We start from the raw sequence: 22,991 nt of genomic DNA, 5'->3' as shown, positions 1-22,991 counted from the left end.
ATAACGCTCTTGCGCATGCGCAGCTGTCTAGGCAAGTTCTCGTTATAAAGGACGGGTACCGAAACGAGGCACCGTTTGAAATGACGTGAATCGTTGCTCGGTCGGTACAATGGAATTCGGTCGGTACCTTAAAAAGTACCGAATTCGGTACCCATCCCTACCCGTAAGTCCCCTCTCAGTATTCCTGCCTAGACTGTTTATCTCCTGGACTCACCTCTGGTTTGCTCTCCCTCAGACCCTGGTTCCCGTATTCTCCCCCTGATCCGCTGGAATTCTCAGCGTGCACTAAGTTCCCCTTAAATAATAAATTCTGTTTTACTTACCTTCATTATGGAGTTGAGATTCTGCATGTCTTGGGTTAGATTCATCCCCAAAACCTGACAGAATCATCCGGCCAAACCGCTAACCCCGCAGATCCTACCCTCACAGGTCTCACCCATAGGCTCACCCAGCAGAAACAAGCTTTACCATAAATCATGGAACAACTTTCCGCAGCGAACCTTCGACACCAACAACTGGAGGCCCTGGTTCGGCATCTACATGACGGGTTGTCCCAACACCAACAGCCACCCTCCGCAGCAGAACCTTTGTTTTCAGCTCCAGCAGCGCCTATTTCCCCCGATCCGGAAGTCGCTGGTCCTGCAGAAGTCACCCACTTCCGTCTTGCAGCATCTCCACCATCTATTACCTTTAGTGGTGAGTTTGACGACTGCTACAGTTTCCTACTTCAATGTCGACTTGCTTTCGAGCGTTCGCCTGGAGCCTTTTCCTCTGACAAGGTAAAGATTTCTTATGTGGTTGGTCTCCTGAGAGGAAAACCTCTTAAATGGGCTGAAGCTAAAAGCCACAGTGATATGTTTTTAACTGGTTCCTATGACGATTTTCTGTCGGATTTTAAGCTAACCTTTGGATCTGTTGAGTCACTGGCAGACATTAGGAAGAAACTTTGGACCCTATCCCAGGGAAAGAAATCAGTGGCAGACATTAGGAAGAAACTTTGGACCCTGTCCCAGGGAAAGAAATCAGTGGCAGATATGGCACTGGACTTTCGCATTCTTGCAGCTAGGACATCTTGGAACAAAGACGCCTTAATCACATTCACATTTAGTTTAAGTTGAATTTATGGAAATTGCTGCAATGCCCTGCTACGATGCGTCTGCTCTGCTCATCCCTCTTCCTGGAGCTCCCACCTCGCCTGGGTGGAATACTCCCACAACAGTCACATCTCCACAGCCACAGGTCAGTCTCTCTTTGAGCCCTCAATCGGTTACCAACCTTCCCTCTTCCCTCTGCAGACATCAGTCACCTCCTCGGTTCCCCAGTTCCTCCGCAGTGCCAGGCGCGCCTGGTCCACAACCAGGGCAGCACTGGATCGCACGGCCGTCCGTAATAAGCAGTTGGCAGATCGCCGGCGGGGACCGGCTCCAGCCTACACTCCTGGGCAGAATGTTTGGCTGACATCGAAGGGAATTCCTCTGAAGGCCACCTCCCGGAAATTCACGCCGAGGTTCCTGGGTCCGTTCAAGATCCTGGCAGTTCCCACTACCTCCACAGTTCAGCTGGACCTACCTCGCTCCCTCCGCATTCACCCTGTCTTTCATGTGTCCCTCATCAAGCCCTTGGTCACCAGTCCCCTCTGTCCTACTCCTGCTCCTCCTCCAGCTCGCTTTTCCAAGGGTGGGTAGGTCTACAAGGTCAACCGGATCCTGGATTCTCGTCCCCGTGGTAGGGGCATCCAGTACCTGGTCGACTGGGAAGGCTATGGTCCTGAGGAGAGGTCCTGGGTCCCTCGGTCCTTCATAGAGGATCCGTCCTTGATCCGGGACTTCAAAGCAGCTTCTGCTAGGATGCCTGAAGGCGTCCGTTGGGGGGGGGGGGGGGGGGGGGGGGTACTGTCGTGAGCCGGGGTGAGTACTCACTCTCAAAAACTATCTCTGAGTATGTTCACAGGAGAGGGAGCGGCAGCTGCATCGCATCAGCTGATTCAGCTGGTCTACTACTGAAGATGGTGAACACAGCTCGACGCCGGATGATTATTACGACTTGGTAGTGCCCAGCCCTCGCTTTAGCTCTCTTGGTTTCTCGTGATTAATCTCAGTGTATTTTTGGCTCTTGTACGTTTTTGGACCTTGTGTAATCTTTGTATTTTTGGACTCACCCACCTCAGGCTCTCCGCTCATCTGGACTCACTCACTCGAACTCCATTGGACTCCTGGACTCCGCATTCAGCCACGTTCATCATCCTCCTCCCAGACCGTCCCGCTCACACCATCCTCCTCCCGACCGACCCGCTCTCACTCTCAAACCCTGCGCCCCCTCTCCAGCTCAGGAGATCTCCCTTCTGGATCATCCCCGGCTCTCTACCTCCCCTCATTCCCCAAACCAAATCAACTCCCGTAAGTCCCCTCTCAGTATTCCTGCCTAGACTGTTTATCTCCTGGACTCACCTCTGGTTTGCTCTCCCTCAGACCCTGGTTCCCGTATTCTCCCCCTGATCCGCTGGAATTCTCAGCGTGCCCTAAGTTCCCCTAAATAATAAATTCTGCTTTACTTACCTTCATTCTGTGTATGGAGTTGTGATTCTGCATGTCTTGGGTTAGACTCATCCCCAAAACCATGACAGGTGATGCCTCATTTGTTGTCACTCATTAATTAGTCAGCTCTGACTTCGCAGAATCGCCTGACCTCCTTTCTCCACCTCGATATTTTAGATGCATTCTTAATTAATTCTTGTGGGGATAAACTAAAGATCTTTTTTTATCATGTTACAAAAATCTGCTGTGTTGTGACTCATCAGCATCATTATTCTCGTCCAAGGGCATGAAGGAGGAGGCGTGTCCTATTTGAGAAAAACTTATCGCCTTTAACTAATTTAGTTTGAGTTGAATTTATGGAAATTGCTGCAGTGTCCTTTCACTCTCAGGCCACAGAAGCTCCAAGTTGATGAAAATCTCTTAAATCATTTACTGAGCTTGTCCATTTTCATTTTTTTTCTCCTCATCAGCGATGAACTGAAAAGGCAAAGCTGAACAGTGAGTTTTGCCCTGAGTCTCGGACCCCAGAGTCACTGCTCTAATCATCTCTGTGTGACTCGATCCATCTATGAGAGACGAGTTGGACCACGCAGGATAAAAGCACAGAAAGGTGTGTCCATCGACACGGTGAGCCGAGCTTCATGATAGCCTCTCTAGGATTCTGCACACCAGACACCAACATCCACAAACGCAGACAGAATTTTTGAGAACATCTCATCAACTTCTGGATCTGCAGAACATCTCTGAGTTCAACAATGTGAGGATTGCAGTGGTGAAAAGCTCTTCCTGCTCAGCCTCATAAACCACACCCGCTGGTGCAGAAACCCTGCGTTACAGATGAGAGGTCTCTCGTCTAAACAGTTGTCTGCAGAAAGACTTTTGGCTCATTACTGCATGTAACTTAGGACATATTAAAGAGCAAGTCACCCCCAAATAAACTTTTTTTGCTGATAAACTAAATAAACGAGTGTCTAATCGTGCTGCAGACACGTGTCGTCAATAATTTGGCACTTCAGTGCATCTTAGTTAAAATTTAAATATTCAGCCTAAAACGCAGTGTTGTGCCGTTGTCAGGTAAAAACTCTGCACTGTATTTAAATTTAAATCTGCCACCACTATTGGCTAAGAGGTATGCTATGATGTAAACTGGTACATTATGATGTCACAATGCTGTTGTGAGCCTGTGTGTATGTATTTGATAGCAGCTCCGCCTTCTCGGTCTGCCAGGCAACAGCATTTGTTGCATTTTTCAAACATGAAGTGGAAGTGGAGTTAGACTCTGGTAGGGGGTAACTTGCTCTTTAAGGTGATAAAAAAATACTTTCAACCCTTTTTTCTGATTATGTCATGAATTATATGCTATCATTATGATGCTGTAGGGATAAACCGACAAATCGGTTTCTATCGGATGACCTCATCCCTGCGTCACTTACCAAAGCGGCTGAAATCCCAACAACAGTCGTCTTAAAGGGAATCACATTCTCATACCCAAAGAGTCAAAAACTGACAATGGGCTACCAAGTGAATTTGGTGAAATCTTCGTTTTCCCACGGCAGTTGGAAACCGACACCCTGGCACAGCGCTTCGCCTCCCAATGTGTGTCAAACACACGCTAGGTCACCCATCGTCAGTTTTCGACGCTTTGGGTGTGAGAATGTGTTGCAAAGGGATACTCAACTCATAAATGGCCAGATTCCCCATAGATAAGACAGAAAAAGCATTTTGTTAACTGTCCGGTCATTCATCCATCCATTCATCCATCCATTTTCATCTGCTTATCCGGAGTCGGGTCACGGGGGCAATGGTTTGTCTCCTTTAAGGCTGTTGCTATAATATTATTATATGCTAAAGCATTCATGATTGATGTCTTTTTGCATCTCTAAGATCGTCTGATGTTGAGTAATAATGAAACCATATCTGTAATGGCAAGGCAGCTTTATTTGTGAGGGATGTTTCAGAGGTAATCCAGTGTGCTTTCCAGGAGCAAGAACAGCTAAATCAGTGTGACAGCATTATTAAATTACACAAATAAATTTAGATCCAATTAAAAAGTAATTAAATGATGAGCCAATCATGTGCAATAGTTGGTAATCACTGCAAAGGCAGATGATGTGTGGCCATCTCAAGTTTCACCTGACACATGCAGCTCCGCCCTAAAATGCATAAACCCAGTCACGCTCTTTCGGTCCAGTTAAACTAGAAATCTTTGTTTTTCGGAGGATATTCTCAGTAATTTGAAGTCTCCCTCATTCTCACTACTCCTGATGTCATACATGAGAAATCTGGCTCATGGGTTCAGAGGGGGCAGCACTGTGAGGTGAGACAGCTTCTCCTGGTGTGTATTTATATCTTTAAATGAAATATTAAGTTTGTTTTCACCCCGCCTAAGCTGGACGGACGATCTCAGCTGCATCAGCGTTGAGATGCACCTTTTTGCTTCAGACGTGCTAATTTCACCGTGAACCATGCGGGCTGCCGGTCTAGCTGGACACAAACAGCGTGACCCGTTTCTGGGGTGTGTTGTTAATCTAAGGGGTGCGTGACAAGAGCAAGGAGGACTCGTGTGCGTCCTCAGGGACCCGGTGAGTCTCAGCAGCTAATTGTCTCTGCTGCAGCAGAGTTGTTAGGGACTCTATGTGCAGTAATGGAACAGATGCTGCTCACACACATTATTATATAAGAATAGATCCTCTGACTTTAAACATTCACTTTCTTGGATTTTTATTTATTTCTAGACCACTTAGCCCGTTTCTGTCTCACTTCCAGACTCTTCCTCTGCTTGAGCTCATTATATTATTTTCATTCAGTCTTATTTTAATCCCCGGACTCTCTCTCTGTGTGTGTCGTTTTGTCTTTGAGTGCACGGGTACCTCGTATTTACAGAACTCCAACTCCAGTTTCATTACGTACATCAGTTTTACCTTTATCGTGCTTCTACCTTTTTTCTGCCACAGTCGCAGATTCTCCCTCTTTCGTTGAATTTTTTTTTTGCCTTACATTAAAATGGAGAAATGCACGGGAGTCTCAACAATAGCGCGATGACATTTCAAACAGTATTAGTGCTGTTACTCAAGAAGTCCCATTAAATTTGTGACTGGATCGACTCGCTGTCAGAATACCGACTCGTCTGGATGCTTATTTGCTTACAGAATTCCTGGAAGTAAAAGAATTCGCTCCACTTTTGAAAACGTCAGCATTTTCTTTGTTGTGTTTTGTAATTAAAAAGGAATAAAACAGAACCTTTTATTTGCCTGACTGACTGTTTCCTGAGCTTTTCTGCAGAGAACATTCTTCCAGAACTTCCAGAAGCAGCTTTCTGTGAATTGCATTTGCAGCGTCCTGAGTCAGCTGAAAAGGAACTGAATGTTTCTGAATGTGTTCTCTTTGGCACACAGCTGGACTGCAGTTCAGTTGCATTTTGGCGATTCAGCAGAATTCCTCCTCTGGCTCTCTTTCCAACCCCGATGTTTGCAGGACACCGTCACTGTGCACGCTGCCGGCCAGCCATGCATTTTGAAGCTGGTGTTCACATCCACTCAGGTCGTCTGCCTTCCTGCCTTCAGCAGCTCACAGGGAGAGGTCATGCTTTACTGTCTCCTCCCCTCCAGCGAGTTCTGTCTAGTGCTACATTTATACAGAGCTCTGAGTAAAAACTGTTGATAACTATTATGGGATATCTAGGCTCAGCTGTGAGGCAGAGTGGCGAATTTGTGGTCCTCTTGATCATCGAACTACGACCTTCAGGTCTTGCTGAGAAGGTTCACAGCCACAGATCTTATGGTCCTAGGGGAGAAGTTTAAGGATCAAGGAATCTTGTGCACAAGCAGGGGTACGATGGAGCTTGCTCAAAGATTTGGAAGGACCAGCTCTGCTGTGGCAAAGTAGGAACCAAGGCAGAAAGCAAAGCTCTTGACCTTAACAGTAGATCTACACTCCAACCCTCACCGACGGTCAGCCCACCAGGAGGAGGCCTAAAGGAAGACCCAGGGCACGCTGGAAGGACTATTTTTCTCAGCTGGCCTGGGAACACCTTAGGATTCCTCCAGAGGAAGAGGGAAATCTGAGCCCCTCTTCCTAGGGCGCTTACCCCGCGACTCAAACCAGTTCAAGCAGAGGAAAATGGTTGGATGGTGAAGATGAGTTTCCTCCACAGGTTCAGCTTTAGAGATGGCGTCAAGAGACAACAAAAAGGGACTTAGATGCTGCTCCTCCCATCAAGAGGAGCTGAGGTGTTTCAAACATGTATGATGACTGGACACCTATGGGGAAGGAGCTTCAAGCTTGCCCTTCTTAGAGGAGACCCAGCAGCCTACCTAAGATGCACTGGGGGTGTTATATCTCTAGGGTGGCCTGGGAACACCTTGGGATCCAGTCAGAGGAGCATAATGGGGAGAGACTGTTTGCAGCTGGCTAGGGAATCTTTCCTTGAAACAAGAATTCAGCCTAGTCTCAGATCACTAGGCAGGAGTTTTTAATTGTCAAACAAGTTTCAAAACCAAAGTTTTGGTCCTACAGTGTGTGGTGTGCTGCCACACTAGCCAATTTCACACACCAACAGTCCTCGGTCAGGCAGGAGATCCAGTTGAATCAAATGTGACTTTGGTGGAAGAGGAGTGTGCACCCGTCACCTCCCTTCCTGACTCAACAGGCGGCTCGCTTGCTTGTCCACAAAAATCGGACCAAGGTGACCCGACATCACTACTGATATCCCCGATTCATGAAGCGATTTTAACACATCAAACATGGCAGGAATATCTGATAAAGTTCTTTTTAGAGCAATTACAGTTATGGGGTGCGGCCTTAACATTATCAGAAAGGGAGGATCGGGTCAAAAATGGGCACGAATATAATAAATGATAAATGACCCACACTTGCAAGGTGTCTTTCAGACTCAGAGGCCTCCAAAGCGCTTTACACTACAGTGTATACAGGTCCTTCAAAAAAAATTAGCATATTGTGATGAAGTTCATTATTTTCTGTAATGTACTGACAAACATTAGACTTTCATATATATTAGATTCATTCCACTCAACTGAAGTAGTTCAAGCCTTTTATTGTTTCTAATATTGATGATTTTGGACATACAGTTTTGAAAACCCAAAATTCCTATCTAAAAAAATAGCATATCATGAAAAGGTTCTCTAAATGAGCTATTAACCTAATCATCTGAATCAACTAATTAACTCTAAACACCTGCAAAAGATTCCTGAGGCTTTTAAAACCTCCCAGCCTGGTTCATTACTCAAAACCGCAATTATGGGTAAGACTGCCGGCCTGACTGCTGTCCAGAAGGCCATCATTGACACCCTCAAGCAAGAGGGCAAGACACAGAAAGAAATTTCTGAACGAATAGGCTGTTCCCAGAGTGCTGTATCAAGGCACCTCAGTGGGAAATCTGTGGGAAGGAAAAAGTGTGGCAGAAAACGCTGCACAACGAGAAGAGGTGACCGGACCCTGAGGAAGACTGTGGAGAAGGACCGATTCCAGACCTTGGGGGACCTGCGAAAGCAGTGGACTGAGTCTGGAGTAGAAACATCCGGAGCCACCGTGTACAGGCGTCTGCAGGAAATGGGCTACAGGTGCCGCATTCCCCAGGTCAAGCCACTTTTGAAGCAGAAACAGTGGCAGAAGCGCCTGACCTGGGATACAGAGAAGCAGCAATGGACTGTTGCTCAGTGGTCCAAAGTACTTTTTTCAGATGAAAGAAAAATTTGCATAACATTTGGAAATCAAGGTGCCAGAGTCTGGAGGAAGACTGGGCAGAGGGAAATGCCAAAATGCCTGAAGTCCAGTGTCAAGTACCCACAGTCAGTGATGGTCTGGGGTGCCATGCCAGCTGCTGGTGTTGGTCCACTGTGTTTTATCAAGGGCAGGGTCAATGCAGCTAGCTATCAGGAGATTTTAGAGCACTTCATGCTTCCATCTGCTGAAATGCTTTATGGAGATGAAGATTTCATTTTTCAGCATGACCTGGCACCTGCTCACAGTGCCAAAACCACTGGTAAATGGTTTACTGACCATGGTATTACTGTGCCCAATTGGCCTGCCAACTCTCCTGACCTGACCCCCATAGAGAATCTGTGGGATATTGTGAAGAGAAAGTTGAGAGACGCAAGACCCAACACTCTGGATGAGCTTAACGCCGCTATCGAAGCATCCTGGGCCTCCATAACACCTCAGCAGTACCACAGGCTGATTGCCTCCATGCCACGCCGCAATGAAGCAGTCATTTCAGCAAAAGGATTCCCGACCAAGTATTGAGAGCATAACTGAACATAATTATTTGAAGGTTGACTTTTTTTGTATTAAAAACACTTTTCTTTTATTGGTCAGATGAAATATGCTAATATTTTGAGATAGTAATTTTGGGTTTTCATGAGCTGTATGCCAAAATCATCAATATTAGAAACAATAAAAGGCTTGAACTACTTCAGTTGTGTGTAATGAATCTAATAAATATGAAAGTCTAATGTTTATCAGTACATTACAGACAATAATGAACTTTATCACAATATGCACATTTTTTGAGAAGGACCTGTATATTCATCCATTCACACGTTGCTGGTGATGAGCTACAATGTAACCACAGCTGCTCTGGGGCACACTGACAGAGGTGGCAGACATATCCTGCTTAGTGAACGGCTTAAATCATCCAAACCAGAGCCCACCAGATCAACCTGACCCAGACAATTATCTGTTGGAGTCACTAATGCATACAATGTAAAAAGCTCTTAAATGTAAGTTACTATAACTACAACAATCTACTACTCAAACATACTTCAAATGTGCTTACAGTTTACTACTGCTTAATTATATATAAAAAATAAATACTAGCTCAGTAGGCAAATTTCTAAGTATTAAGTACTAGTTTGTCTTAGTTAACGTAACATTTTACTCTGCAAGTAATTGTAGCTCCAGCACATAACTAACTACTTACTGTTTTAGGTTCAATCAGTTTACATGCTTTTATCAAGTAAGTGTAGCTAATCAGATTTTACAGTGTAGGTTCGAGCAGTATAACAGATGTAATTATGGCTCCAGGGGTTTGATGACGATAAATCTGAAAAATGGAAGTTCAGCCATAGTTTGGTCAAAAATTTCCAGCGCTTCTCAAATCGCTTCCCTTGATTTCTTCCAGCAGTCTGAATAACGTGACGCGATGCGACGAGACTTTCAGGGAGTTTTATGAAGTAAGTTTGCAGAAACTCGTCATCTCCGGAGATTTATTGTGACAGAGCTGGAGGACGACTTCAGCAGAAGAGAAAGGTTAGAGATGAAGGCGCCGCTGCTGATGCGACTGTGCAAAATTGTGTGTGTGTGGTAACAGGAAGTGGATGATGGTGCACTCTGGGCAAATACCTGCATTTGTTTTGGGGACTAAAATGTGATCGGTCACACGTGCTACAGCTCGGAGGCTGGAAACGAGAGTAGATTTTATCTCTGGTTGATTTTATCTTGTAAAAAAAATAAATATTTAAATTATACCTCCAAAATAAAATACTTTTTCCCTGAGTTAATGCCAAAAGAGACCGATTCTTCTGTTCATTTGTGTAAAAAAATGTTGTTGTCTTTTCAAACCTTTCACCTCTGATTCTCACTTTTTGACACAAAAAGACGAGATGGCATCAACTTCAGTCCTTTGACTGTTTAAACAGAATCTCTGAGGAATCTGGCAGTTTGCTTGTAACAAGATAAACTGCAGCAGCAGCAATTCAGAGCACAATCAGCTGAGTGACTGTTTTTGTTTCTCCATAACAGATTTATTTTTCTCCGTGTGCTTTTATCAGGATTGGAAGTGAGTGAATTTATTTCTAACCCCTCCTTTCTACCAGAGCCGTCAGCAGCACGTTACTGCAGCAGCACGTCTTGCTCGCGTAAAGGTTGTTTTATGCTTGACGCGTCCGCGAGGTTCGCACGGCTCCGCGCGGAAAAGTTGCGTCATTTTGCATCACTTTAACAACCACGCACCTCCACCGCGCCTCTGCACGGCCCAAAGTTTTCCGCACCGCGCACCTAGGAAATTTTCTAACCACGCGGACAGTAGGGCGCGGAAAAACATGGCGGACCGGCAAGAACTAGTATGGCAGAGGTTCGTAAATACAGACATTTGTATGATTCAGTTCTCAGAGATCACCGTGATCAACATGTTGTTAATAATTCTTGGAGAGAAATAGCTCGCACTGTCGGAAAAGACGAGAACGCTGTTAAAAATGCTGGAATGCCATGTTGTAAACAGTAATTTTTACTTCTACTATGGTGTAGTGTTGGATGCATGCCGTAGAGTTCCATGCTGCCCCCTACAGTTTGGGAGAATATTGGCTCACCGCAGAGACGAGCCGCATGAACCATAAACGCTGCAAGTTGTGAAGTGCGTTCCATCCGTGAGCCGCATCACCAAGTGGAAAGTGAATTTTTGTTCTTGTGAAGCGCCTCATGATTTTTGTCTAAGAGGTGCTGTATAAAAGATCCCTATTTCTTCTACTTGCAGACAACTTGATCACCTGAGCAGCAGGTAGAGGACAGAGAAGGTCATGCAACAGCAACAGTTGTTTCAGATGAGTCAAACAGTCGCCTCAAATGCAGCAAAATATCTTAACTTTCTCTTCATTTGACAAACTTTCAGCCTTGTAAGTCAAAATAAATAAAAATGCAACTCTTTAAGCATTTGGATTGATAAAAGCTAAAGTTGTACCTGTAAATTAGGCCTAATCTGACATAATTATCTAAGAGTAATTTTACTACCGTGCCTCAGTTTACTCTGAACAGGTTTTCAGTTTCAGGAAAAATGCAAAAGAAGACTAGAAAGGACAAAAGGAGGAAAGAAACAGGAGCTGGCTGCCTGCACATCTACTCAACAACATGGGAAGTAAATCTTTGATAATCCAGCGTTTCTGGACTAAAAGGTGCTACAGTAACAAGTATAATCAATAAAAATGACACATCAAGACCAGAGATACTTGATCTAGAGAGGTGCACTGCTTGTTTTCCTTTAGGCCTTTTCCCCACACGTCTTTTAAATCCTGTGAGAATTAGAGTTACTGCAGATGCATTAAATATTATAACAAACACACCGTAGCATATACATAGCCCTTTACAGTACAGACAAGTTAATGGCATTTCCAAAGAAAATATGAATTTTTAGCAGATGTTAAAAATTCATCCCTCTCTGAGCTTTTGTCAACACTTCCACCCACAGCGGCGGCCATGAGGGCGACGCTTCAGACAGCTCTGAAGGTGTTTCATCAGAAGTGTTTCTTTAGATGGATTTTTACTCTGGATATAAAGGTCAATTGAGATTATATATATATATATATATATATATATATATATATATATTTTTTTTTTTTTTTTTTGTTGTTGTTGTTAATTTGGGAAGGGGGTGCTTATCTAGGATGCACCGATCCGCTCACGCAGGAGCTTTTTTCTTGCTAAAATTTCTGTTCTCGAAATCATCCTGGTGGCCTGTTAGGAAGGCACGCTGCCGGTCCCCCAAGGAAATAAACCAATTCATTCAAGACACAAGTGTGCTTTCAGGTGTTGTGGGGAGAGATAATGAAAAAGCGTCAGTGTGAAGGATGCACCAGTGATTCACTGTAAGAGGAAGCGTCGGCCTGCCTCTGCAACATCCGGATCCTGAGATGAAAGAGGATAACGGTAAACCGTATGAACGTTCCAGGGCGGCATCGGGGATGCTGCGTGCCGGTGCCCTTCTGAATCCTTGTCTGGATGCAAGCACAGCAGATGCAGGGCGCCTCTTTCTATCAGAGGCAATGATCACTGACACATTTGACCTGCTGACTGGTCGGTCTGGGCCATGGTATCGCTCTCTCACTTTCTCTTTCAAGAAAAAAATAACCCTGAGCTTTTCTGCCCTCAGAGCTGTCTGTGGCATACAGACAAGGTGTAAGGAGCAGTGGCAGAGAGTTTTCTAAAAGAAAGCTGAGATTTAACCTCCTGAGACCCTGCACCCACATATGAGAACACTGGGTTCCTTCTCTGCAAGACCCTTATCTGTAAAAATCACACCAAACACAAATTTGAGTCACAGGAGGTTAAGAAGAAGAAGAAGAAGAAGAAGAAGAAGAAGAAGAAGAAGAAGAAGAAGAAGAAGAAGAAGAAGAAGAAGAAGAAGAAGAAGAAGAAGAAGAAGAAGAAGAAGAAGAAGAAGAAGAAGAAGAAGAAGAAGAAGAAGAAGAAGAAGAAGAAGAAATCATTTCTATAGCGCCTCTCAAGATAAAAATCACGAGGCGCTTCACAAAAACAAAAAATATAAAAAATTGTAAAAATATAAAAAAGCATTTAGAAAATGTTTAAAAATATATTTAAAATGAGCAAGAATAAGCATGCGATTTAAAAGAAAAAATGTTAAGAAAGAGAGAGTGAACAGGAAAGAGGGAAATCAGTGGATCCTGAGGAAGGTGGAATAGGTGGGGAGAGCAGAATAAAGAGAGTGTGGTGAAGAAGATCATACAAAACCAGCTTGAACAAGTGAGTCTTCAGCTGCTTTTTAAAGGAGACCACTGAGTCCACTGATCTCAGGCTCAGGGGGAGAGAGTTCCAGAGTCTGGGGGCCACAGCAGCAAATGATCTGTCACCTTTGGTCTTTAGCCTGGTGCTGCACAACCAGTAGGCTTTGATCACTGGACCTCAGGGACTTGCTGGGGGTGTAGGGACTAAGAAGATCACCAATGTAAGATGGTGTTTGTCCATGTAAGGCCCTATAGACCAGAACCAGGATCTTGAAATGAACCCTGAAGTTGACTGGCAGCCAGTGAAGCTGGAGGAGAAGCGGGGTGATGTGGGTGTGTTTGGAGGACTTGGTCAGAAGCCGAGCACAGGCGTTCTGAACCACCTGCAGACGGTTCAGGGAGGTTCTGCTCAGACACGTGAAAAGAGAGTTACAGTAGTCTAAGCGTGAGGAGATGAAGGTGTGGAGAACTGTCTCAAGTTCAGAGCGAGACAGAATGGGACTCAGCTTAGCAACGTTCCTGAGATGGAAGAAGGAAGAGCCAACAAGAGAACTGACATGAGAAGAAGATAAAGATATCCAAGACTCCAAAACCACATTTGATGATGATGATGATGATGATGATGATAATGATGATGATGGTGATGACGGACCTTTGTTCAACTACTTCTAACCCTAACCCTAACCAAAGGCAGCTTGGGGTGTCTGTGCCATCTCTGAGCTACTTTCATATGTAAACCATTAAGGTTGCAAAGGCCAAGGAGAAACGGTTCAGTCTGAGAAAAGTCGGTTTAACACATCATAAGCTTAGACACGCCCCCTTTAACCCACTTCAGCGTCAGAAATATGGAAACATTGGTGCCAGTAATGCTAACCAAAGCACAACTCTACCTCGAGCTACTGCTAATGCTAACCTGAACTACCTCTAAAGCTAGCCTGATCGAGTGCTAATCTTCTTGTTAGACAAGAGAAAAAAAACAGAGAAGAATGTCTGAGAATTCATGTAATGCTGCAGACTTTGAATAAAAACCAGATAGAGCCATAGCTTGCCTATTGAGTTACCCAAAAACAGTAAACATCAATCAATCAATCAATCAAACTTTATTTTATAGCACTTTTCATACACAAAAAATAAGCTCAAAGTGCTTTACAGGTTAAAACCACCCCATAATCCCATCATTTCCCCAAAAATATAAAAATTATTGTGACAGTTGCACCTGCACCCCCCCCCCCCCCCCCACCACCACCACCACCACCACACACACACACACGCACACATGAGCAACAAATACACCCATGCACACACACAAAAAACTTTTAAAAAATTAAGCATTATAAGTAAGTTACCTATCTGAGCTAGGCCGACTTCAGATGGGTTAGGTAATGAATGACACGCCATCAGGTGAGCCATCTGCCTCTGTGGTAGTCAGTCGATGGCAGCAGCCAAGGCACCAGCCCAGGGCTCCCAGGGAGGTAGGGCGAAAAACCCCACCACCGCCTAAACACTCCCCGAGGTAAGCCCAGGCCGCCAGAGTCGACCACAACCCCCCGAGGCAGAGGGCCCTACAGAGGAAAACACTGTCACAAACAAATAAGTAGCATAAAAAATAATAGGAGCTAATATGGATAGTAAAATAAGTAAAAAAGTGATTAAAAGATAGTAAAACACTAAGACATAAATGGCTAATAAAACTAAATTATAGACAATAAAATAAAAACTAAACAAGCAGTGCAGCTAAAACAGATATGAATTAAAAGCTATGGTAAAAGGTGAGTCTTAAGCCTGCTCTCAAAAACATGAACGTTCTCTACGACTCCGAAGTCGTCTGGCAGCCTGTATACAGAGTTCCCTCAGGCAGTGTCAGAGGCATTGGGGTAAACCAGCCAATCAGCTCACAGCTCATTTAATATTTGTGTCCTGGCTGAATGGGCGGGGCAAACCAGCCCTTCCTTTTTAGGGCATATGATATACAGAGGCTCAAAGAATGGTTTCTAATGGCTGTCTCCCGCCAAAAGCCTTACAGCCATGTCTGCATTGCATTCTGGGATGCAAAGGGGCACACTAGCTTACTGAGTAGCTACTAGCTAGCAGATAATGAACTAAGGGCACATGTGGACCATCAACAAGATCCATTACCTCACAGAGTAGTTTTCTGTGTGCTTTAACACTCCCCACTGTGACTTAACTGACTGAAAACCTCCATCAGCTTTAATGTTTAACCTTTTTTTTTTAAAGCAAAGTGATCAACCATCCATGTAATCACATCTTTCTATTAGCAGTGCTAGCTACCCTGCTAAATGAACGGCAACGACGGGGTTGAAGATGCAGAGTAATTCCTGGTAAAACAGCCCCCTGGGTATTTACGTCTCATGTCTGCCATGGTGCATGAATGAATGCTTCATTTGTTCTGTTCTTAAGCACCTGGTGATGAAAATAATTGCTGCTTAGTTTCATTTTAGTTTTCCCGCTTCAGTAGAAGTTTGGAAACCTGCAGCAAACCCATTTCTGCAGATGCAACAGCCTCGGAAACAAATATTTGTGTTTGTTATGTTCACATAGTTCTGATCTGGACATAAAAGCCATAACTTTGGTCATCTTCAGTCAGTTTTAGATTAGATGGATTAAATAAATCAGTGATTGTCAAGCAGTGGAGCTAACTCTCCTGTGGGAGTTGGTTGCTCATGTTGTTTCCTTCCCTTCTTTGCTTAAACAATACCAGCTCGGATTGTGAGCACAATTTAAACATTACTGAGTCCCTTTAGACCACTTTCAGGCCGATAAAATGACAGCTAGCTGATGCCAAACATATTTTTAAGACAGTTGCTGTTTTTCCTTTCAGCATCAGAGGAACTGGAAAACATCCCTGAGCAGATGGGAACAGAGCCGTACTGCATTTATCATGAAGTGGAACAATGTCAGAATGGATGAGTTTGCTGTTTCTTGTATAAAACTGGTAAAAACAACTAACATATCAACAGACTTGATGACATACTTCTACTTTTCTTCTGCTTTTGGTCTACGTGTGGCTTAAATGCCACATATCGGACAGCTGAGTCCAAACACGCCCTCAGAGCTGCAATTTACTCATTAAAATAGCGTTGAGCTTATATTGGGAGATAAAACGTCATGCATCCTGAGCTATTTCAATAAGTTTCATCTTGATGTGCATTATGTAGGAATCAATATGTAAATGAAAACAAATAAACAAAAAAAAATAACTATTGTGCAAGCAAATCCCGGCCCATAATGCAATCTGGAGGACTGATGAAAGGCAGAAGAGATGAATTTCCATGCCTTGTTATGATAGAGTGAGATTTATTTGTTTTTTCTGCCTTTTTTAAATTCAATCATCCTTTGGGATTTTGTCATTGAGATGATTCATCAGCACCACTTTCTTTGTGATGTAAATCCAGTGATCATTTTACAATTAAATAATTAACGCCATTGGATTGACATTATTATGGCCTGTTTGGAGTAAATCTTTTACCAAATAAGCGTTCTTTCTTCAAACAACGATCCACCATCGTCTTTCTTCACCATTACCATTCGTATAGTAGAAACCACACGTACCGCGTCATACGATTAGAGTAAGCCTTTTACAGGCTCAGCACCACGCAGCCTCAAGGCCTTAAGAACGGTTTAAATCAGTGCAAAGATCCAGCTCTGAGATATTTCATTGTTATTTCAAATTAGCATTCAAACCAGCAACAATTTACAGAATCAGAGGGTGCACAGATGTTCTGTGTTCGACCGCGGCACAGAAACACAGCTGGACTATTTGCTCAGTTGTTGCAATTTCCATCCTCCAGCTTAAAATGACACCATCACTTATTGATGCGGCATTTCCCAAGCTGATATGGAAACCCTCTCAATAATTAATCCAACGCAAAGCCCGAGAAGAATGGAAGCATGGCGTGCCGCCGCCACCAAGGACCACGGCCATCATTTGGCCTCAGTCTAGGTTATTTCCAACTCGCCGTTTATCACTTTTATTACAGCTGCGATGCAACACCGCTGCGGCCTCCACGAAGCACCGACGGGCTCCTGCTTGTTTAATTCACTCCTCTCCCTCTGACGGGCCCACAGTACTCTCATTAACCCAGGAGTCACAGTGGCTAATATCACCACTGCTTGCTACACACGCACACACGTGTGCGCTACACACACTCACATTCACACACACACACAGCATGAACACACACATATTTTTGAGATCCCACTGATCCCAGACAGCTAAATTACAAACTTCAGATAAAAAGTTAAAATCTTAAAGGTCCCATCGTGCCATTTTAAACCTTTGAGAGCAAAGGTGGGCACAATGTATGTTAAAATATTACCGTAAATATGAGTGATTTTTGTCAGCCTGAATTTATATCAGAAAATGAAACGGTTTGTTTCAGTGAAACTTTGACCGCAGCCGCTCCGATAAAACGCGCCTACACCAGCGTCTTAGGCAAGCCTGCTGTTGTGTTGGCCTTGGTGGTCCAGTGGTTAAGGCCTTTCATCTTGTTTAACCTTGTCCTGGTGTCTGTTCCACTCCTGGAGTCGGCAGTAATTTATTTAGCCATCCGACGCAGATTTCATGTTTTTTATATTTTAGTTACATTTATTATTTTCTGCAAAACGTTGGTCGTTTCCAAGCAGCATTTTAGTTGATTTACTCTGCTCACCTCACATGGACTCACTCTGGCTGAATAAACAAAGAAAGACAAACAACAACAAAAACAGATTAGTCCGTATATTTTAAACAGTTTACTGCTAAAGGGTTCAAAACATCATACTGACAAGTGTTACTAAAAATAAAAAGGAAAGTTACTGCTCAGACCAGGAGTAAAACCAGTGCAGCAGCATGCCAGGTAGGAACTCTAACCGCTGGGATACCACATCTGTTACAAAACATCAGTCGTCTAAAACACACCCTGTGCTGGCCATTGCGTGTGTCTTTGTAGACAGGACGCATGGTTTCACAGCGGTGTTTGGCCCCCGATGCAGAAGTAAGTTGTCAGAATGTCCACTCTGGCACTGGTGGAGGTTTAAAGCAGTCATCTGTATGTTTATGTTTATTGATTTGGCAGACGCTTTTGTCCAAAGCGACGAACAATTTATAACCTATAGGGCATGTTGTGATCTGTGGGGGGAAACCAGAGTACCCGGAGGAAACCCACGCATGCATGGGGAGAACACGCAACTCCACGCAGAAAGGCCGCAGCCGAGTTTGGAACCTGCAACCTTCTTGCTGCAAGGCAACAGTGCCAAAAACTAGTACCACAGTATGCCCACAGTATGTGTGTGTGTGTGTGTGTGTATGTTCCATGTACATATGTATATACGTCCTTTTTATAGTTTCAATATACAGAAAAACAAAAACTGCTTAGAAAGGTGTGGGATTAAGATAACTTATTTACTCCCACTCCTCTTCGGTCCTGAATAAATAAATAATTTTAAATATTCATTCTTAACCAAAACGTTCGTTTAAATTTTTCTCTTACACTTCTTGACAGAAACGTTTAAAATCAGCAAAACTGGACGGGGTTGCCATGCTTGAGACAGGTCATCTTCATGTCAAAACCTTTCATTAGGAATTTCGTGTCTTATGAAGCTTCATCAAGCTGCCAGCCAGAAGGACGGAGCTGGACTCGGCACCTGCTTCTCATCCTTTGACTTTATTTCAGTTATTGCTGATGAAATCTGAACACCTTGGAGTTTAGAGCACAGTAGGTGATCTTCTTTAGCATCATTGATGTAATTTGTGTTTTTATCGAGTCTGTCTTCTCCTTATTTTCCTCTCGTGTGTTCGTGACCTGCGGAGATGCAGGAACGCCCGTTAGTCTGATCTATTTTCCTCCACCCCTCTGGATCAGTCTTTAGTTTTGCACCAAATTTGACCCTCCGCTATTAAACCACCTCCATCTGCTGTTATTTCATCTCCTAAATTCACTTACGCTCCAACTTCCAAAACGGCAATAGTGTTTTTGCCTCACAGCCAGAAGGTTTGGATCTCAGCGGAAGTCTAATCTGTTTAGAGTTTGCTGTGTGGGGTGTTTCAGCAGCTGATCCGGCTTCCTGTCACAGTCCAGTAACGTTCATGTTAGGTTAATTAGTGAATCTGACCGTAGATGTGATTGTTAGATGCATGGCTGTCTGGGCCCGACCTGTCAGCTGCAATAGGATCAAAGTTCCAACCCTTTCAAAGATGTAGTTTAATCATTTATTCAGTACATTTGCAGTGTTCTCTAGCGTAAATCAATGCCTTACAAGTCATAAAAAAAGCTGATGATGCTCTGGTGGTGTCAATTCTCTTTCATCTGGCTCAATTCCTTTAGCAGACAGTTTGTCTCCTAGAAATGTCATTTCTCTTACACCAAAATGGCATATGGCATGACTGAGCCTTATTCAAGTTCCCTCACCCGTTGCAGCACAATTTTCAGTCTTTGGCTATGTTCTTGTGGGGTGGAACCCCAGATGGCAACATCATCAGCATAACAATGAACACCTTCTAGTCCATCTATGGCACGATGAAAAATCTCAGATGCTGAAATGATGCCAAATGGCATCCTGAGAAATCTGTATTGGCCAAAAGGTGTGTTAAAAGTACAACGTTTTGAACTTTTCTCATCCACCTTTATTTGCCAGAATCCTTGTGCTGCATCAAACTTTGAGAAATATTTGGCTCCAGCCATTTCACTTACAATCTCTTCACGCTTTGGTATCTGGTAGTCCTCACGTTTCATGCTTTGGTTCAAATCGCCAGGGTCCATACATACTCTCAGTTCTTCATTTTTATTCCTTTTGTCTATACACACCATTGAGTTCACCCACTTGGTTCCTCCACCTTTGTGATGACCTTTAATTGTGACATCCTGTCCAATTCCTTTTTTAAACGGTCTTTCAGTGGAGCTGGGACTCTCTGTGGTGCATGGATCACTGGCTTTGCACCTTCTTTCTGCTGGATGCTGTGTGTGTATGGCAGGCCTTTGAACACATCTTCATAATGCTGCACAATGGAGTCAACAGTCCCTGGGTGCAGACTTGCTGCTTCTTCACAGTTGATGTGAAACACTCTTCACCAGATTTAAGCACTTCGATGTAGCGCCACCTAGCAGTGATTCACATCCTTCTGGAACAACAACAAACAAACTGTTACTTTAAGTCTGCACTGACCATTGCTTTCAATGTCCTTTCCATTATAGTCTTTTAAAAGTACTTTTTTCTGGATTCTTTTGGGCTTCTTCTTCATTCCTTTCATCTCTGTCATGCTGATTAGATTTACTTGCGCACCTGTATCAATCCGGAAAAGGGTGGCTTGCCAACTCCGGGTCGGGGGAGAGGTCCTACCTCAAGTGGAGGAGTGTCTTGTTCACGAGTGATCAGGAGATCGACAGGCGGATTGGTTCGGCGTCTGCAGTGATGCGGACGCTGAGCCGATCTGTCGTGGTGAAGAGGGAGCTGAGCCAGAAAGCCAGGCTCTCGATTTACCGGTCAATCTACGTCCCAATCCTCACCTATGGTCACGAGCTTTGGGTAATGACCGAAAGAACGAGATCGCGGATACAAGCGGCCAAAATGAGTTTCCTCCGTAGGGTGGCCGGGTTTCACTTAAATCAGTCTTTTCAACTAGTCTCGCCGATTTTGGTTTGGCTATAGAGAGACATTGTGTGGCAAAATGATTTTTCCTGTTACATTTTAAGCATATTTTGCCACAAGCAGGACAATGTCGAGGTTGATGTCTGCCACCACACCGCTTGAAGGTGTACATTTCATCTTTGCTGATCTTTTGTGGCACATTTATTCGCATTTTCTTTACCACAGCTACTTTAGCACTGTCATGTAATGCTGTGACACTTGTTTCATTAAAGGTGTTTGCATGCTGCAGAGCTGGCTCACTGGCATGACACAGTCTCTCTGCTTCCTCCAGAGTTAGTCTGGCATCTCTGAGTGGTCGTTCTCCAGTTCGTTTATCATGGATTCCATGCACAATTTGGTCACGAACCACAGAATCTTTTTAACTCTCCAAAATCACGACTGTGCTTTCAGCTTCAAATCAGTCGCAAAGCAATCAAAAGTCTCTTCTTGTTGCTGCATCCGAGAGCGGAAGACGTACCTTTCGTACAGTGTTGCTCTGTGGCGAGCAGTGTCCATCAAACTTTTCAATCATCTTGTCATACTTGGTTCTGTCAGCTGCTTCTTCAAATTCAACGGTGTCGAAGACTTCAATGGCTTGAGGACCAGCTACAGTGAGTAGCAATGCAATCTTTCTTGCATCTGGTTTGGAGTCCAGCCCCATGGCAGCCATGTACAGGTCCTTCTCATATTAGCATATTGTGATCAAGTTAATCATTGTCTGTAATGTACTCACAAACATTAGACTTTCATATATATTAGATTCATTACACACAACTGAAGTAGTTCAAGCCTTTTATTGTTTCTAATATTGATGATTTTGGCATACAGCTCATGAAAACCCACAATTCCCATCTAAAAAAATTAGCATATTTCATCCAACCAACAAAAGAAAAGTGTTTTAATACAAAAAAGTCAACCTTCAAATAATTACGTTCAGTTATGCACGCAATCCTTGGTCGGGAATCCTTTTGCAGAAATGACTGCTTCAATGCGGCGTGGCATGGAGGCAATCGGCCTGTGGCACTGCAGAAGTGTTATGGAGGCCCAGGATGCTTCCATAGCGGCCTTAAGCTCATCCAGAGTGTTGGGTCTTCCATCCATCCATCTTCTGAACCTGCTTTGTCCACACAGGGTCGCGGGGGGAGCTGGTGCCCATCTCCAGCAGTCAACGGGCAAGTAGGCGGGGTACACCCTGGACAGAGAGCCAGTCCATTGCAGGAGTGTTGGGTCTTGTGTCTCTCAACTTTCTCTTCACAATATCCCACAGATTCTCTACGGGGTCAGGTCAGGAGAATTGGCAGGCCAATTGAGCACAGTAATACCATGGTCAGTAAACCATTTACCAGTGGTTTTGGCACTGTGAGCAGGTGCCAGGCCGTGCTGAAAAATAAAATCTTCATCTCCATAAAGCTTTTCAGCAGATGGAAGCATGAAGTGCTCCAAAATCTCCTGATAGCTAGCTGCATTGACCCTGCCCTTGATAAAACACAGTGGACCAACACCAGCAGCTGGCATGGCACCCCAGACCATCACTGACTGTGGGTACTTGACACTGGACTTCAGGCATTTTGGCATTTCCCTCTGCCCAGTCTTCCTCCAGACTCTGGCACCTTGATTTCTGAATGAAATGCAAAATTTGCTTTCATCCGAAAAAAGTACTTTGGACCACTGAGCAACAGTCCATTGCTGCTTCTCTGTATCCCAGGTCAGGCGCTTCTGCCGCTGTTTCTGCTTCAAAGTGGCATGACCTGGGGAATGCGGCACCTGTAGCCCATTTCCTGCAGACGCCTGTACACGGTGGCTCTGGATGTTTCTACTCCAGACTCAGTCCACTGCTTTCGCAGGTCCCCCAAGGCCTGGAATCGTCCCATCTCCACAATCTTCCTCAGGGTCCGGTCACCTCTTCTCGTTGTGCAGCATTCTCCGCCACACTTTTTCCTTCCCACAAACTTCCCACTGAGGTGCCTTGATACAGCACTCTGGGAACAGCCTATTCGTTCAGAAATTTCTTTCTGTGTCTTACCTTCTTGCTTGAGGGTGTCAATGATGGCCTTCTGGACAGCAGTCAGGTCGGCAGTCTTACCCATGATTGCGGTTTTGAGTAATGAACCAGGCTGGGAGGTTTTAAAAGCCTCAGAAATCTTTTGCAGGTGTTTAGAGTTAATTAGTTGATTCAGATGATTACGTTAATAGCTCGTTTAGAGAACCTTTTCATGATATGCTAATTTTTTGAGATAGGAATTTTGGGTTTTCATGAGCTGTATGCCAAAATAATCAATATTAGAAACAATAAAAGGCTTGAACTACTTCAGTTGTGTGTAATGGAAATAATATAGATAAAACTATAATGTTTATCAGTACATTA

General features: G+C 44.1%; 1 protein-coding gene across 2 annotated transcripts in view; it reads left to right on the top strand.

The window, feature by feature from the left end:
- Window positions 1-22,991, top strand: part of LOC107381543 (FERM domain-containing protein 5) — a 93,019-nt gene that overhangs the window by 34,953 nt on the left and 35,075 nt on the right. The window contains exons 1-2 of one of the 2 annotated variants that reach the window (XM_070555108.1): window positions 2,327-2,396; window positions 3,005-3,144. The exons of the other annotated variant lie outside the window; for it this stretch is intronic. The gene's annotated coding sequence lies outside the window, so the exon portion shown is untranslated. Of the gene's footprint in view, window positions 1-2,326; window positions 2,397-3,004; window positions 3,145-22,991 lie in introns of those variants that run through there. 2 annotated transcript variants of the gene reach the window in all.

The sequence above is a fragment of the Nothobranchius furzeri genome, chromosome 9 (assembly GCF_043380555.1).
Source record: "Nothobranchius furzeri strain GRZ-AD chromosome 9, NfurGRZ-RIMD1, whole genome shotgun sequence".
NCBI classification, from domain to species: domain Eukaryota; kingdom Metazoa; phylum Chordata; class Actinopteri; order Cyprinodontiformes; family Nothobranchiidae; genus Nothobranchius; species Nothobranchius furzeri.
This window is presented reverse-complemented; position numbering and strand designations above follow the sequence as displayed.